General features: G+C 32.0%; 1 non-coding gene across 1 annotated transcript; it reads left to right on the top strand.

Annotated features, from left to right (window-relative positions):
* The first annotated feature begins 799 nt into the window (after window positions 1-799).
* Window positions 800-906, top strand: LOC127902895 (small nucleolar RNA R71). Its single transcript, XR_008055532.1, has one exon. It is a non-coding gene; the product is annotated as a small nucleolar RNA R71 (small nucleolar RNA).
* The last annotated feature ends 15,038 nt before the right edge of the window (window positions 907-15,944 follow it).

Here is a 15,944-nt window from a genome sequence, read left to right as displayed (position 1 = left end):
AACTGCACTATCAACCTCTTTTCAAGATCTTAAGTTTATCACTTTGCAGTGCTCTTTCCTTTCTCTTCTTGGATTCTCTATGTTGCTGGGTAAATTGCCCTGAGGTCTATTGCTTACTGCTGTAGCAAGCTGTCCAATTTGATTTTTTGAGTTTCTCAAAGTGCAGCATGATTTTGGACAACTGCTTCGTTCTTCACAATATAATCCTTAATCAAAGCTTCAAGGGAGCTAAGTTGATCATTGTTGATGCTTCTTTGCTCTTGATTTTGCTGATAAAATCCAGGTGGTTGAGCAGGTTTGTTTTGTCCACTAGGTGCTGCAGCAGTCTGGTTTTGATAACTCCATGAAAAGTTCGGGTGTTGTCTCCATCCAGAGTTGTAAGTGTTTGAATATGGATTGTCCTAGTTCTGTCTATTGAAGCTGTCCACATAATTGACTGAAGCTAGATTCCCAGGACAATTATAAAATAAGAGGTCCTCTCAACAATAAACACAAGAGACCTCAGACACTAGGTTGACACTTGCTGGAGCAGTGGTCATAGCTTTCACAATGTTTGTTAATGAAGTTACTTGGGTTGACAATGTTGTCAAGGCACCTACGTTATGAACTCCTGTTGTTCCTCTTGTGCAGCTTATATAGTTGATGGCCATTGCTAGTTATTGTTGGTTATTTTCTCCAAAATTTCATAAGCCTCATTGTAAGGCTTAGATAATAAGGCCCATTTGCTGAAGCGTCCACCATCAATCTAGTGCTTGAGTTGAGACCATTATAGAAAGTTTCCAACTGTATGCAGCAAGGAATACCATGATGAGGACATCTACTGAGTAGCTCCTTAAATCTCTCCCATGCATCACACAAGCTCTCATCTTCAAGTTGATGGAAAGATGTGATCTCGTTCCTCAGCTTTGCATTCTTGGTTGGCGGGAGATATGTCATCAAAAATTTGTCAGCCAAATCATTCCATGTAGTGATAGAATCTAGTGGTAGAGAATTCAACCATGCTCTTACTTGGTCTCTCAAAGAAAATGAGAAAAGTATGAGTCTTAATGCTTTCTGCGATGCTCCAGTAATTTTGAAAGCATCACTCACTTTCAAAAATAACTTAAGGTGTAAATGAGGATTTTTGGATGGCAAACCATTAAATTGCCCCACTTTTTGAGGCGTCTGAAACATCACGAGTTTGGGTTTAAAATTGTTAGCTTGAATGTCGGGTCTAACTATTCCCAGATGTATGGCTTAAGGAGTCAACACTGCGTAGTCTCGAATGGCTCTATCTCTATTGTTCGCCATGTGAATAATGTTGTTGGTCCCTAGTTGGCTTTAAACACATTGTCCATTCAGACCTTCATGTACATTGACTGGTTGTATCTCCTCTCTGTAGTTCAAGTTTCTCAAATCTTGCAAATCATCCATTACTACAGCAGCTTGTAATTCCCGATGCTCTCTTCTCAATCTCCTTGTAGTTTTTTCAATTTCTAGATCAAACTGGAATTCAACAGATTTATATTTGTGCATGCAAGGGTTGCTAGATCACCTATGTCAACAAAACAAACAAATCAAAATAAAATTAAAAATTAGCACTATTAAAACTAATTTCACAAATCACAATGAACAATCAATCCTTGACAACGGCGCCAAAAATTTGTTAGGTATAAATACTAATACTATTAGTGTCAATGTGCAAGTGTACATAACAAGTAATAAAGTGATGAGTATTTAAGATCGTCTCCACAGGGATTGATGTTATCAGACTTGCTACAACAATCTTAACAGTGTAGATTTTGTTTTAAATTAAGATAAAATAATTAATGAAATTAATATACTAATTAAAATAAAAACGCAATAAATAAAATGCAACAAAGTAAATTATCACGTCAAACTCAAGGATAAACTTAATGGGAATATAGAGTAGTTGAGTGAATAAACTCTCTTAATGGTATTGACTATTTTTCTAATGTTTGGCTCGGTTGCTGCAGCATTTGCTACAGCACTAGGCAGAATCCTTATGTATCCTCAGCCGTCGCATGTTGGATATCTTATATCTATATGCAACCTAACAGTGATCAGTTGTTATGCCAACATAAAATATAGCATTACACGCTTAGGTTCTGTTTACACTACAAGGTGAATCCGTATGTCTAGTTCATCACTAATTTTAGATTAAGGATGGCCTTGTTGGGATAAGTTAAACTCAATCCAAGAAACCTAATCTAAGACCAAGTATTGCTCTGATATGTTCCACTAAGATAGGCCCTTTTGTGACTCTCTCCTAACTTGTATCATTAAATGGGTGTTCAGCCGAAATAATGAATAAAAATAAATTCTATCAAAATAAAATGCTACATTAAATATGCAGTAACATATATTTTCAGTTAATAAACCATCAAGATTGTCTATCACTCAACTACAAATAAATTTAGTTCATGATTTGCAAAAGAAAAATAAAGAACAAAGTTTCGACCATGAAACACATCCCCATGAATTAAAAAAAAACATGAAAGTAAGAGAAGGATAAGAAGAATTGAGCTCCCAATTGATCTATGCAATTTTTTCTCTTGTGCAGCCCTTAATCTCTCTCTTGAATCTTGTTTTTCTTTTGTTTCTTTGTGCTTTTCTCCTTGGGTGATGACCATCTTTATTCCTTATAATGTGTGCTTCTTTTATAGCTGAAAATTAGGGTAAACGGAAGCCTAGGGCGCGTATAAATCAGATTAGGAAACTGTAGATTGTAATTATGCAATTATCCCGCGCAAAATTTTCTCTGTCGTTGTTCCATGATTGCTACAGTAACAGCTACAACAACTGCACTGTTCTAGATTTGTTTCAATTCTTTTGTAGCCAAGTTCTTTTCCATCTTTTGCAAGCCTATTGCATCAGTATTCATTCCTTAAAATTTAGGCTTCCGGACACCTACAATTATGCATATGATTTACCACACAAATTATTTTGAATCAAACAAAATATATTACGAATAAACTAAGATGAATGTTTATACAAAATATAATAAAAATGCAATGAAAACACATTATTTACTCTCTAAGTATTATTGATTTAAGTCTAAAAGTGCCATGATAACTCTCATTTCATAGAGTTATCACATGCTTACTTTGTTAAAATGAGGATATCTTCCCTAAACAATCATTATTTAATAAGAGATTCATTACTTTAATGCACTGTGTTTTTTTAAAAAAAAGAAAATAAACCTTTCAATTTATTAAGAAAACTATCAAGCATACACAAACATCCATAGGGAACTGATCCTTTCGGATGGCAGATTCTGAGCTTTGTAAAGCTCTTTTGACTAAAGAGTGAGCACTAGCATTACAATGTTTTGGAATATGTTGGAATGTTATCGATTGAAAATCTAGCTTGCTACTATGAATTTCTGCTATAGTCCACCAAATCTCTGATTTGTTGCTAACCTTGTTGTTGGCTAAATCAACTACCATTATGCAGTCTGTTTCAATGGTCACACATGTGCAGCTTGCTTCCCTTGCCACTTCCATTCCCCATTTGACAGCTTTAGCCTCTGCTATCGTTACATCTCCTTCAAAAATAATTCTTTTTACTACTGCAACTACCATTTAGCCTTGAGAGTTCCTTATAACCGCTTCTAACCTTGCAACCTGCCTATCTTCATGAATTGCCACATCAACATTGACTTTCAACTTGTTGTTTGGGGGTGGATTCCATCTCTGCATCTCTAGATCCTCTGTGCTTCTTTGTCCCTCTTGATTTTGAAATTGCATTATTTGATACACATCCATAATCGCCTTGGCCATTGAAACCACTGGATCCAGTTTTTTTCCTTCAAAGAGAAATTTGTTCCTTGCATGCCACACAACCCACCAAATAGTTACTACAGAATCAATCTTAGTCTTGTCCTAAGTACTCTTTATTCTCTGCATAATACTCAGCATATCTTCTCTCATTACTCATTTCACTTCAACCTCTAGATTAGTGCATTTCCATATTTTCCTCGCCAACCTGCATTCCATAAGGGCATGGAAAACATCTTTTCTTTTAACTTTGCAAATTTGGCAAGTCGGCTCCTGTAATATTTTTCTTCTCTACATATTTTCTACTATTGGTAGCAGATTTTTGGCAGCTTTCCACATGAAAATTTTTATTTTCTTGGCAAGTTAAGTCTCTAAATACTTTGCCAGCCCTGAGAAGCACTTGTGGATCTAGCTGGAGGCTTAGGGAACTTGATTTTGAGTGTTAATTGATAGCCACTCTTCACAGAGTACAAGTCCTTCCTATCATAGTGCCAAATTACCTCATCTTCTTGTGGGGTTCTTAGTAATGGAATTCTCTTTATAATTTCAGCATCCACCCTTGCAAAGTTTTGGTTGATCAGGCTTTCATTCCACTACTGGTTTAGGAGAATGAGTTCTGAGACTTTTGCTTCTGTAGGCAAGAAAGGCACACAAATTGGCCTAAAGGTTGCTGGTCTAGGTATCCAGTTACTAGTTTGAATATGGATTTCTCTCCATGCCTTATCCTTCACCTTATTCCCTTCTACAATACCTATCTTCCCTACAAAATACTCCTCTAAATGAATGATGGATTTGAGCTTACTTTAGCCTTTAGAAAATCTGTTTTCTTGAAATATCTAGCCTTCAGCACCTTTACTATTAAGGAATCTAGATTTTGCAACAGCCTTCATCCTTGCTTTGCAACTAAAACTTTATTAAAGCTTGAAATATCTTTGAAACACAGCCCCCCTCTAATCTTGGCATAGCTTATTTTCTCCTACTTCTCCCAGTGAATTCCTTTCTTGTCTTCCTTGGATCCCCACCAGAATCTTGCAATTGCTCTATGGATGTCATTGCATAATCCTGTGGGGATCTTAAATACGCTTATGGCATATGCAGGTACTGCTTCTGCTACCGCCTTAATGAGAATTTTCTTTCCTCCACTCGAGAATAGCTTGTGCTGCTAGTTGGAAATTTTACTTAGAACTTTGAGCTTCACATTATTAAAGAAACTGGTTCTTTTTCTGCCTACTATAGAAGGTAACCTCAAGTATTTTTCATGCTTTGAGACTACATTGAGTTGGAAAATATCTTTTATTGTTGTTGTCTACCCTTCTGGAATTTTTCCGCTAAAGAACATAAATGATTTCTCATAATTGAAAACCTGTCCAGAGGCAAGCGCATAACAATCAAAAACCTTCTTCAGCTGCTTACAATCATCAACTGAGGCCCTTGCAAAAATCAAGCTGTCATCCGTGAACAAAAGATGAGAGATTGTGATGTTTCTATCAAATCTCAATCCATGAATTAGATTTTGTCTCTCTGCTTGCCACATCAAGTGTGGAAATACCTCTGTACACAGTAAGAACAAATAAGGGGACATAGGACACTCTTGCCTTAGACCCCTTTGAGGTTGTATCAATCCTTTTGTATCTCCATTTATAATGACAGAAAATGTAGGAGTGGTGATGCAATTCATGATCAGGTTTATCCATTTAATTGAAAAGCCTAAACTCTCCATGGTATGCTTCAAGAGTGACCACTCGACCCTATCATTGGCTTTGCTTATGTCTAACTTCAAAGCCATTAGGCCATTGTTCCCCCCTTGCTATGTCTAATTTTATGCAATCATTCATAACCGATAATTATATTATTAGTTATTAGCCTATCTGGAGTAAAAGCACTTTGCACATGAGATATAATTTTATAGAGAATCTATTTTAATCTATTGGTAATGGCCTTAGCAATTAATCTGTAAATGACATTACAGAGACTGATGGGCCTATATTCTGTGACTTTCTTGGCTTTTCATCCTTAGGAATAAGTACAATGTAAGTATGATTTGGGGGGGGGGGGGGTATAGTACCTTGTTGGTTTAGAACTTTGACAACCTACAATCCATCTGGTCTAGGGGCTTTTGTTGGGCCCATTTGATTGAGAGTTGCTTCAATATCCTCGGTTGTAAAGGCCTGTTCTAGAAGCATATTCATCTCTGCACTCACTTTTGGTGCCATGCCTTCTAGAGTTGCATTTATCTGGTCTATGCTTGGCTTTGAAGTAGTGAACAGATCCTGAAAGTATTCACAGAATCTATTTTCTACATCTTCTTTATTCTCGAGCTAATTTCCAGCATTATCTTCAATTCCTTCTATCTTGTTTTTTCTTCTTCTCGATGAGGCTTTGACATGAAAGAATTTTGTATTCTTGTCCCCTGCTTTTAACCAATCAGCCCTTGACCTCTGCTTCTAATGCACCTCCTCTTCCATCAAAATTCTTTGAATTTACTTCTTAATGTTTCTGATTTCATTGCCTCTGTTATACTGATCATGATGCTCTTTGGCTTCATTTAACTTCCTCATTAATTCCTTCACCTTCTTATGCCTTCCTCCAAACTCTTTTTTTGCTCCAGATAATTAGACACGCGATTGACTTTTTGACTATGGATCTAAAAACCTTAGCAAGACTCTCTTCATTGCTCGTGTGCTATTGCAGCCACTCCTCTTTCACTATATTCTTACAATCTTCATATGAGATCTACATGTCTTCATAATGAAGTCTAGTGAAAGTTTTTTTTTCTCATAAATTAAACTCCTCTGCCTCTCCTTAACCTCCATCAATACTGGATAGTGGTCAGACTCCCAATGCACCAAATTAGTGGCAAGATCATCATAAAACTCAGCCTTCCACTCTTGGTTACAAAAAAATCTATCTAACTTCTCTTCTATAAGTTGAGGCCCTATTTGACCATATGAAAGGGTAGCCCTTGCTTTCTAAATCAACCAATTTGCAATCTCGAATAGTTTCTCTACACTTTTCAATTGCCTCTACACTTTTATCAAGCCCTCCAATTTTCTCGTTTAAATTTAGAATTTCGTTAAAGTTTCCAAAGCATAGCCATGGGAGTGAGAACAAACCTGCCAATCTCCTTAAAAGTGTCCATGTATGTTTCTTTTGACTAGCTTTAGGATGCTCGTATACTCCTGCTCCCCTCCACACCTTTCCTTGAGCATTATGGACTTGGAAATCTATGTGGTGCCTAATATAGGACTTAATTTGAACTGATGTGTCTGTATTCCTCATGATAGCTACCCTCCACTCTTCCCCTCGCTATCCACTACAAAAACATTCTCTACAGCTAACTGACTGCAAACATTTTTAGCCTGCCCAGACTTCAATTTGGTTTCACAGAGAAATATTAATTGAGGTTTGTAATGCACTGTGTTTTGTTTAGTATGTTGGAGTGTTTGTTTTCGTTATCTTTTAGAAGATCCCTCATTGAAACATTATTTTAGTGTGTGTATGTGTTTGTGTAAGTAATTTTTTAGTAAGGAAGTCCCTTTCTTTAATAAAATAATGGATAAGATAAAACATGAAAAAACATACACTCCGATACAGTATATTGAAATATATAGCTTGATCATTATTTTCTTAAGTGATTCCCTTATTGTAAAATACATACATACATAAATGTATATGTATGTATATATATATATATATATATATATTTCAATATATTAAATACTATACTTTTTGTTTGCCAGTGTACTAAAACCGATGTTTTTTTATTTATATTTTAATAATATGTTCATTTTATTAAAATGAGGATGTTTTCATTAGAGATTTATTGTATATATAAATATAATGAATTTTAAACTTAACAATCTGTGATATTTTTAGTTCTTCAAATTGTTGTATTTTTCTAAAATCGATTTTCTTTCGAATATAATGAGTTGTGAAAAATGAGCTTATGATAAAACCGCCATTTTCATTAAACAAAAGAGAATTACTGATAACATCAGTTCGAAAGGAAAATTAAACAATTAGTAACTTAGTCATACCCTAATTAGTAATGCTTCGTCCAAGTTTTGATACTTGTCAGAATTTGATATCCCACCACCAGTTAAATTGTTGGTTCAACCCTTGATCAAATCCAATTAACTAATTTTTTTAGGTTAACTAATTTCCTATGAAAATATAAATATATTTTTAGGTTGACTATTTTGACAAAAAGAATGTCAAATTCATTTAAAATTGTCTTATAGTTTAAAAAATTATAAATGACGTGATAATTTTAGATAAAGAAATACCATAATATTTATGATGCCAATCTTTAAAAAAAAAAAGAACTTGCAAACACCAAAACCAAACTCTAATAAATGATTGGAGTCATTGTAACTAAGACAAACCAAACCGACCGTCAAAATAAATACATGGTCAAGTACCCATTTCAGTTTATTCAACAAGTGCCCTCATTTAAGTTTACTCTCACAAAAGTGAAAAAAATTAACATAATATAATTTTATATTTTCTATCCTAATACTGAAATAAAACCTGTGTAGGACTGGCTTAACACCTTAGTATGTTGAGATGGTAATGGAAGGAGCCACTAACATATAATAATGTGAGGAAGTTATTAAAATCACAAAAATATAAATTTCAACGCAATAGTAGATAAAAAGAAAACATAATCACCAAGTATTGAAATCTATATTTTTTTTATATTTTAGTAGCATGAGGATATCCTTACTAGAGAATACTATATTTATGTAATGCTTTTTCGATAGGGATTCCCGCACTTTATTAAAATGCGGAGTTATACCCTCGTTTGAAAAATTTATATATATAGAGTCATGCTTAGGTGTATATGTTCGCATTTTGAAATTGTCTATACGAAACTGAAAGAACAAAAATTTAATGCACTAAAATACAAGAAATAGTACATTAAAAATTATATTTTTCTTACGTTTTAACTCTTTGTATATTTTAAAATCATCCAGACATGTGCGTGTGCATGTATATATATATGTGTATGAATGTACGCACGCTCGCTATCTATGTAGAAAGTTTCTAACAAAATCCTAAAGCGTGGCAATTAAAGAGCTTTCGGACCAATTAATTAAGAAAATTTCTCGATATCTGAAAAGTAGTTAATTTCTAAAAAAAATCTTAAAAGAGTGCGCAGCCCAATTTAGTGTTTCCTTTTGAAAGGTTCATACCTAATTAGTGAATTAATATATACCCGATCGTACAGGGGGAAGGATGTCTTATTCCGCATCAATGTATGATAGTTGTCCACAGTTAGCCCCAGCTGTCATCATAAGTTTTGGTTATCAGACAGACAACCATATTTATTTTGTATACGTGTGTGATTAATTTTTTTTGTCATTTTGTAAATTTTGACGAAATAATAGCATGCAACTGTCCCTCTACGACCTTACTGTCTTCAATCTTCCATTCAATACATCGTCTGAACTACCAATTCATCTTTTATTTTGCAACCCAAGCTTCAAGAATTTTCGCTCAAACTCTTACTCGCTAAAAAGACTCAGTGAATTTGCGCTTTGTAGATATATATGATCTATGAGAGCGACTGAAAATGAAATGTAGTTGCACCATGTTCAACTACTTAAAATGATACAACATGTGGCGACTCATAAAGTTTTGCTTTTAAGCCCAAGAAATTTGTTGTGTTAAATTAATCTCTTTCTAGGCATACTTATTATTTGTTATGTTTAAGTTTCTTTCAGTTACATTCAGTATTATTTCATTTTCTTTTGAAATATTGTAACAAGTATAGTTGTTTTTATAGTTATAGGCTAACTTAAAAGATCAAACTTAAAAAAAAAAAATAATGTATCATACAAATTTATCATATTAGTTAATTTAAAATAAAGAACACGTATTTAGTTAAATTTTAATTTTTTGTCATTTACCATGCTTTCTCGGTTTTGTCCAGGCTCGCCTTCTTCACCCTGGATTCTACGGATTGGCATTTTATTTGGCTTGAGAGTGATTCTGTTTCGGCTCTTACTTGCCATTTGAGCGTACATTTTCATTCTCCACAGCGGCTTCGAATTCAATGGCGCTTAATTGTAACAATTAGTGTACGCAATTTCATTGTAGTCATAGTACCGAGAAAGTAATTCGGTTGTGGATATCTTGACCTGGGTGCTACTTGTTCATATTATAGTTCGTGGGATGTTCTGCCGACCCCTATTGGCACAAGTCTACATGAAAACTCTTGGGGCTTCCCAAAATATAAATTTATATGATTAGTCTGTAACTTACTTCTTTCTATTCTTTTTCTATTAATAAAATTTTTGTAGAATTCAGAGAAAAAAATGTATGTGTAAAAATTTTTTTTTTCCATATAAATTCGTAGATTAATATAATCAAAATTATCTTTAATTTGCAGTTTCATCAAATATTTTTATTTCCACCTCGAATGATGAGCAAACCACAAGTTTTATTAAATTTTTTCAAAGCCTACTCCTATTTGTACCGCATTCACATACTCTTCCTTAATGAGCATTTATACCATTCATTAGGCAACATGTTTGATTGCCCAAGTGAAAATGACTTTTCGCTTCCCCTTTTTTTTTTTTTTTCTGATAAGGGTCGTACAGTTTTACCCATAATTTTCGTAAATCTACTCCACTTTCTCATTATTTTAAAAAAAATTTAATTAAGGAAAAAATTTTGAGCATTAATCTATTAAATTCATCTTAATTAATTAGTTAATTGTTTTTGTGATTTTGAGCATTAATCTATTAAATCCAAAAATTATCTTTAACTTCACCAATTCTTTTATGTAAAATTTATTATTGTTACACAATGTATAATTTACACTTCATTAGTGTGATTATTAATATTTAATTAAACTAACAAAATGTATTTATGATATGTTGGATATTCAAAATTAAAAAAATTATTTAAAAAAGATAAAAATAAATACCTAGTGAGGGAATCATGATTTTGGTTCAAGAAGGGCCATACAGAAATTTAATGAGGTGCTCACACAAAAATACAGACTTAAGGGCCCTTTCATTCAAGACCCTTATATTTTGTCTTTTAAAAACTTACAAGTTAATTGAATATAATTTTTAATAGACACCAAGGTTATGATCGAATGATTTTTAAACAATTTTATTCAAATGACTATCTAGGTTTGAATCTCGAAAGAGGTATGGGATTAAAAATAAATAAATTTAAACTTTACCCACTATTTTTTTATTATAAATAAAGTTTTCAATAGATAAATCTTAATTTAAAATTTTGAAAATTTTATTTTTTTAAAGAAAATTTGGGCTCAAAAAGCCCAAGCCGGCTAGCCCAAGCCCGAATCAACCTGGTTCATTGCTAACCCTAGTATTTATTAATTTTAACTTATATAAGTTAGTTAATTTTATATAATAATTAATTATAATTAGTAGTTATTTATGTAATAATTAATTTTTCAAAACCAACTCCTATTTGTTTTATACTTTTTCTTTTTAGAATTTAATTCAAAAAATAAGTTAAAATTTAGTGCGATTACATTAATTATTATTTTTAGATGATTTAGAAATTAAATATATACATGGGCTGTTTGAGTTTGATTATTATTAGATATCCCTACTCTTGTTTGCGCAGGGAAAACTTGGCAAGCTCAAGGCCATGTAAGGTGGGTCTTAGTGAAAATATGACATGTCGCTTTCCCATATTGAAGTTAAAAAAAAAAAAAAACTGAAATAACATTTTTTTAAAAGGGTTAGATTATTTGCACTCTAAATATCATTTTAAACATTTTATTACTTCATATACTTATTTCTAAAATTTAAATATTTAAGTTTTACTCTGTATACTATTTAAAATACAAAAAAATCCTCACTTAAATCTTTAATTTAATTATTTTTATTTACTCTATACACCTATACAAATATTCAGTACATTCTTAAATCTACATTGCGGGACTCCAATTTCAATGACATTTATCTTAGCTAATTGCAATTCACTGCTATTTTGCCTTTTCTTTCTTTTCCTTCCTATAATTGCTTTTCTTTGTTTTCGCTATTCTTTTTGTACTACAACAATTGAAACATTTTTTTTTTATCATACATACACCGTGAACAATTTCCAAATTGTTTTATTAGACATGAAGAAGTAAGTTTTAGGGTTTAAATAAAGAATAATTACAAATAAATGGGTGCATTTAATGGGTGTCTAAAATAATAATCTTATGTTTAATTATACTCAATTTTCCTTAAACGAAAAATATATTATAGTTATTTCTGTATTTTTTTTTTCAAATATGAGTATTCAAAGTACTTTTTAGAGTGCAAATAACCCAACTCTCTTTAAATTATAATACAGACTTTTGTGAAATACTAAACTATCAATTAATTTATAAATCTTCTAATTTTTACCTTTTGCTCCAGCTTCAAACTAAAACCTCATAGATAATTTACCTTTTTCATTATTAATGGATTTTCATTTTTCTTAATTCCAAATTCAAACTAAAATCTTTAATCCCCTTTTCTTTTAAATTTTTGTGTAAGTTAGCATATATGTTCTTGCAAATATATAATTATTCAACATTGGTTAAGCAAATAAACAAATAGCTTGTGTTAAGATAAAATAACTAAAAGATAGTTATAACAGTAATTTGCAACTGATGTTCGATTTTTAAATCATCTAATGGATCAAAATTGAAATTTGATTGTAATTTTATATAATGTCTTTTGATCTTCTAGGGAATAACTTTATTTCCGCTTAAGCACAAATACACTATGGAAAGGTTTGAACTTTATGAGGTAAAGAAAATAATGTGAAGGTAAGTTTATTGCTGTAATTAATTAAGTGCATTATTTAAAAAAATTTTAAATTATAAAAATTGAGTAAAAAATGTTTGACTACTAAATTAAAGAAAAACTTTAAAGAACTTAACCAAAATATAAAAAAAAAAAAATTGAAAGTGATAGGGGCTAGTTTGAGTGAATTCAAGTAATTTTTTTGAATGACCACCTGAATATAAATTTTAAGGAAAATAATATACTAAAAATCAATTTGGACTGTGCCAATCTCTTATTTAAAAAAAAAAGATAGAACAATAATTTACATTTTAGATACAAAATAATGATTGCAATATATGTTTATGTAATTTTTGTAAAGTCTTTTGGGGGAAAAGAGAAACTTATGTGCGACTATGCCATCACCTCAACATTTTGAACGTAGTGAGATAGACCCACACATGAGGCCTTAGCTAAGCAATTGTGTGCCTTGGGAGAATTGCGTGGGATATACCCCATTTCCTCCAAAATACCCAATATATGACTTAAATTATAACACTCCTAAATTTTACACATATATACTTTAAAAAACTAGAGAAAGTACAAAAATAACCACAACTAAATCCTGATAAAACTATAAGATATTCTCGAAGTCAGGTAAATAGTCGAGAATACTTGGCTTCAACCAAACCATACACAATTAGTAATTCAACATAAATTCTCGACTTTTCCATATTAGTCAGGTAAATAGTCGAGAATACTCGACTTCAATTGAAATAAAAAAATTGTTTGGAAAATTCTTGACTTTTTCAAGTAAGTCGAGTAAAGAGTGGAGAATACTCGACCTTAATTTAACATTGCTCAACATTTATTCAGTAAAAATTCTCAACTTTTTATTGAAGTTTGGTAACTGGTCGAGAATACTCAACATAAATTGAAATGAAAAATTTCCTTTTAATTAAGTCAGATAAAAAGTCGAGTATACTCGACTTTGGTTATGTTATTATGTAGAAATTATGAGAGAGGAAGAAAATGTAGATAGATGATTTTTTTAGGTAAGTTTTGACTTTTTACACTTTCATGAAGTATATGTATGTAATGGGGTATAGATTTGATATTTAAGGACAAATGAGGCATATTTAAATAAAAAACCCATGTGCCTTGGGGTTGAGACTTGAGCTTCCTACTATTAGGGATATATATTTGTGGGGAATGGCAAATGTAGAGAATTGCAGTAATACTTCTAGAACTTTTTTATAATAAAGCAATGTGAGTACAACTTTGTAGGTACAAAGAAAATAAGGGCAATAGGTAAATTGCAGAGAAAATTAATGTCTACTTCAAGGCACATTATGAATGTCACTTTCCTTAAAACATCATTCACTTCCACTGATTAAGTGATGCACATGTGTTAAGCAAATATGCCTCTGGAAACAATGAAGAACTTATTTGTTTGTTTGCATTGTACATCAATGAAAGCAAATTGAGTACTCTTGAATATTGGAAATTTGCAAAGAATCAATATATTGTTCCTACAGTGAATAATATATTAGATATTTGATGTATAAAAATAGATGTTATATGATGAAATTTATTTTAGGAAAGAAGCCTGAGAAAGAATGGTGTAGGATCATTTTTTTCCATGTCCAAATAACCTAAATATGACCTCTATTTATAGCTATACTTGTAGGCTTCCCTATTTGGGTTGTCACCTTTCAAGTTGTCCCTTCATTCATGGCCATCAAATCAAGATTTGATTTTAATAAATGGTCTAAATTGAAATCTCCATTTCAAATGAAATGCTACCACAAGAGGATGCATCTTTAGATGAAATGCTACCATGAAAGGATGCATCCTTAAGTGAAAAAATATATCTTTTATAAGGCATAATTAATTGGAGATGTCTTCAAAATAGGATATTATTTATTTTGAAAATCCTTCACCGTTTTCAAAATAAATGAATTTTGAAAAATGATCTCACACAAGCTCGAAAAACTTATGCATAAATGGAGGGTGCTTTTGGGATTGAACCTTCACTTAGTGAAACAAATCATGGTTAATCAAGATGGTACAATAGACAAGCTTTAAACTAGTGACCTTCTTTGACTAATTAGACATAACTCACACACATGTTCTCAAATTCTTAAGTATTCTTTAGCTGACATATGGATTGGTCCTGTGTCTATATCTTGTTTTCATGAGCACTTTAGTAACCAGTGAAGTTACATAAGAAGGGACACCATCTCTTACACTCACGTAGGTATCAAGCATTTATAAGTCTATTAAAAGCTAAATAGCTTAACCTTTGCCACATGTTATAGGTATGAAGCACTCACATTTAGGACGCATCTTAAAATATTATAGTGCTTGCTATGTACAACATATGATGTACTTTTGCTCATTGAACCCAAACTCTTGTTGTTTCAAGTGTTGTGTTGAGTTTTTATCATTGGTAATAAGATGACGGTAGCTTTAGTCTTATCCCCTTAGAAGTTTTTAATATAATGTCCCTTGAAAGGTCTTTAGTTAAGGGGTTTGCCAAATTTTGGCATAATCTCACAAAGTCAATTGTGATTACTTCATCTATTAGTAATTATATCACATAACTACCTTTTAGACCAATATGCCTAGACTTTTCATTATAGATTTGGCTATATGCCCTTGACAAAGATGCCGCACTATCACAGTGAATGGTTACATGAGGTATTGGTTTAGATTAGATAAGAATTTCAGTAAGAAAATTCCTTAACCATTCAGCTTCCTTGCTACATGAAGGCAAAACTACAAATACTACAACCATGGTGGAGTCTGCTATGCATGTTTACTTCTTTGAGCCCCACAGAATAGCTCCTCTACCAAGATTAAATATATAACCACTTATTTGGATTCTATTATAGTATTGATCTCAACAAAGCTATCATGTTCTTTTACAAGAAAATTATAAGCTTTACTATGTTCATCATATCCCAAAAATATGCATTCAATGTCCCTTTCTCCTAGTTTCTTGATCTTAGGTTCAGGTAGTCTTATAGTGGCTTGACAACCTTAGACTCTTAGATAAGAAGAGTAGGTTTTCTCTTTCCCCATGATTCATAAAGGGTCAACTTTTGTTTTTTTTATGAGGCACTCTAATCAAGACATGACAAGCAATTGAAAATGCTTCCCCCAAAAACCTTTACTGAGCCCATAATTAAAAAGCATAGTGGTAACCATTTCAATTAGTTTCCTATTTTCCCTTTCAACTATGTCATTTTGTTGTGGTTTATATACAATACTAGTTTCATACAGAATGCCAATAGATTCACAAAATTCAAGAAACAAATATTCACCTCTTTTATCACTTCTGAGGCATTTAATTTAATGTCACAAAAATTCTCAACTTCACTTTTATAAATTTTAAATTTGTCTAACACTTGAT

This window comes from Citrus sinensis, chromosome 5, assembly GCF_022201045.2.
Source record: "Citrus sinensis cultivar Valencia sweet orange chromosome 5, DVS_A1.0, whole genome shotgun sequence".
In the NCBI taxonomy this organism is placed as follows: domain Eukaryota; kingdom Viridiplantae; phylum Streptophyta; class Magnoliopsida; order Sapindales; family Rutaceae; genus Citrus; species Citrus sinensis.
This window is presented reverse-complemented; position numbering and strand designations above follow the sequence as displayed.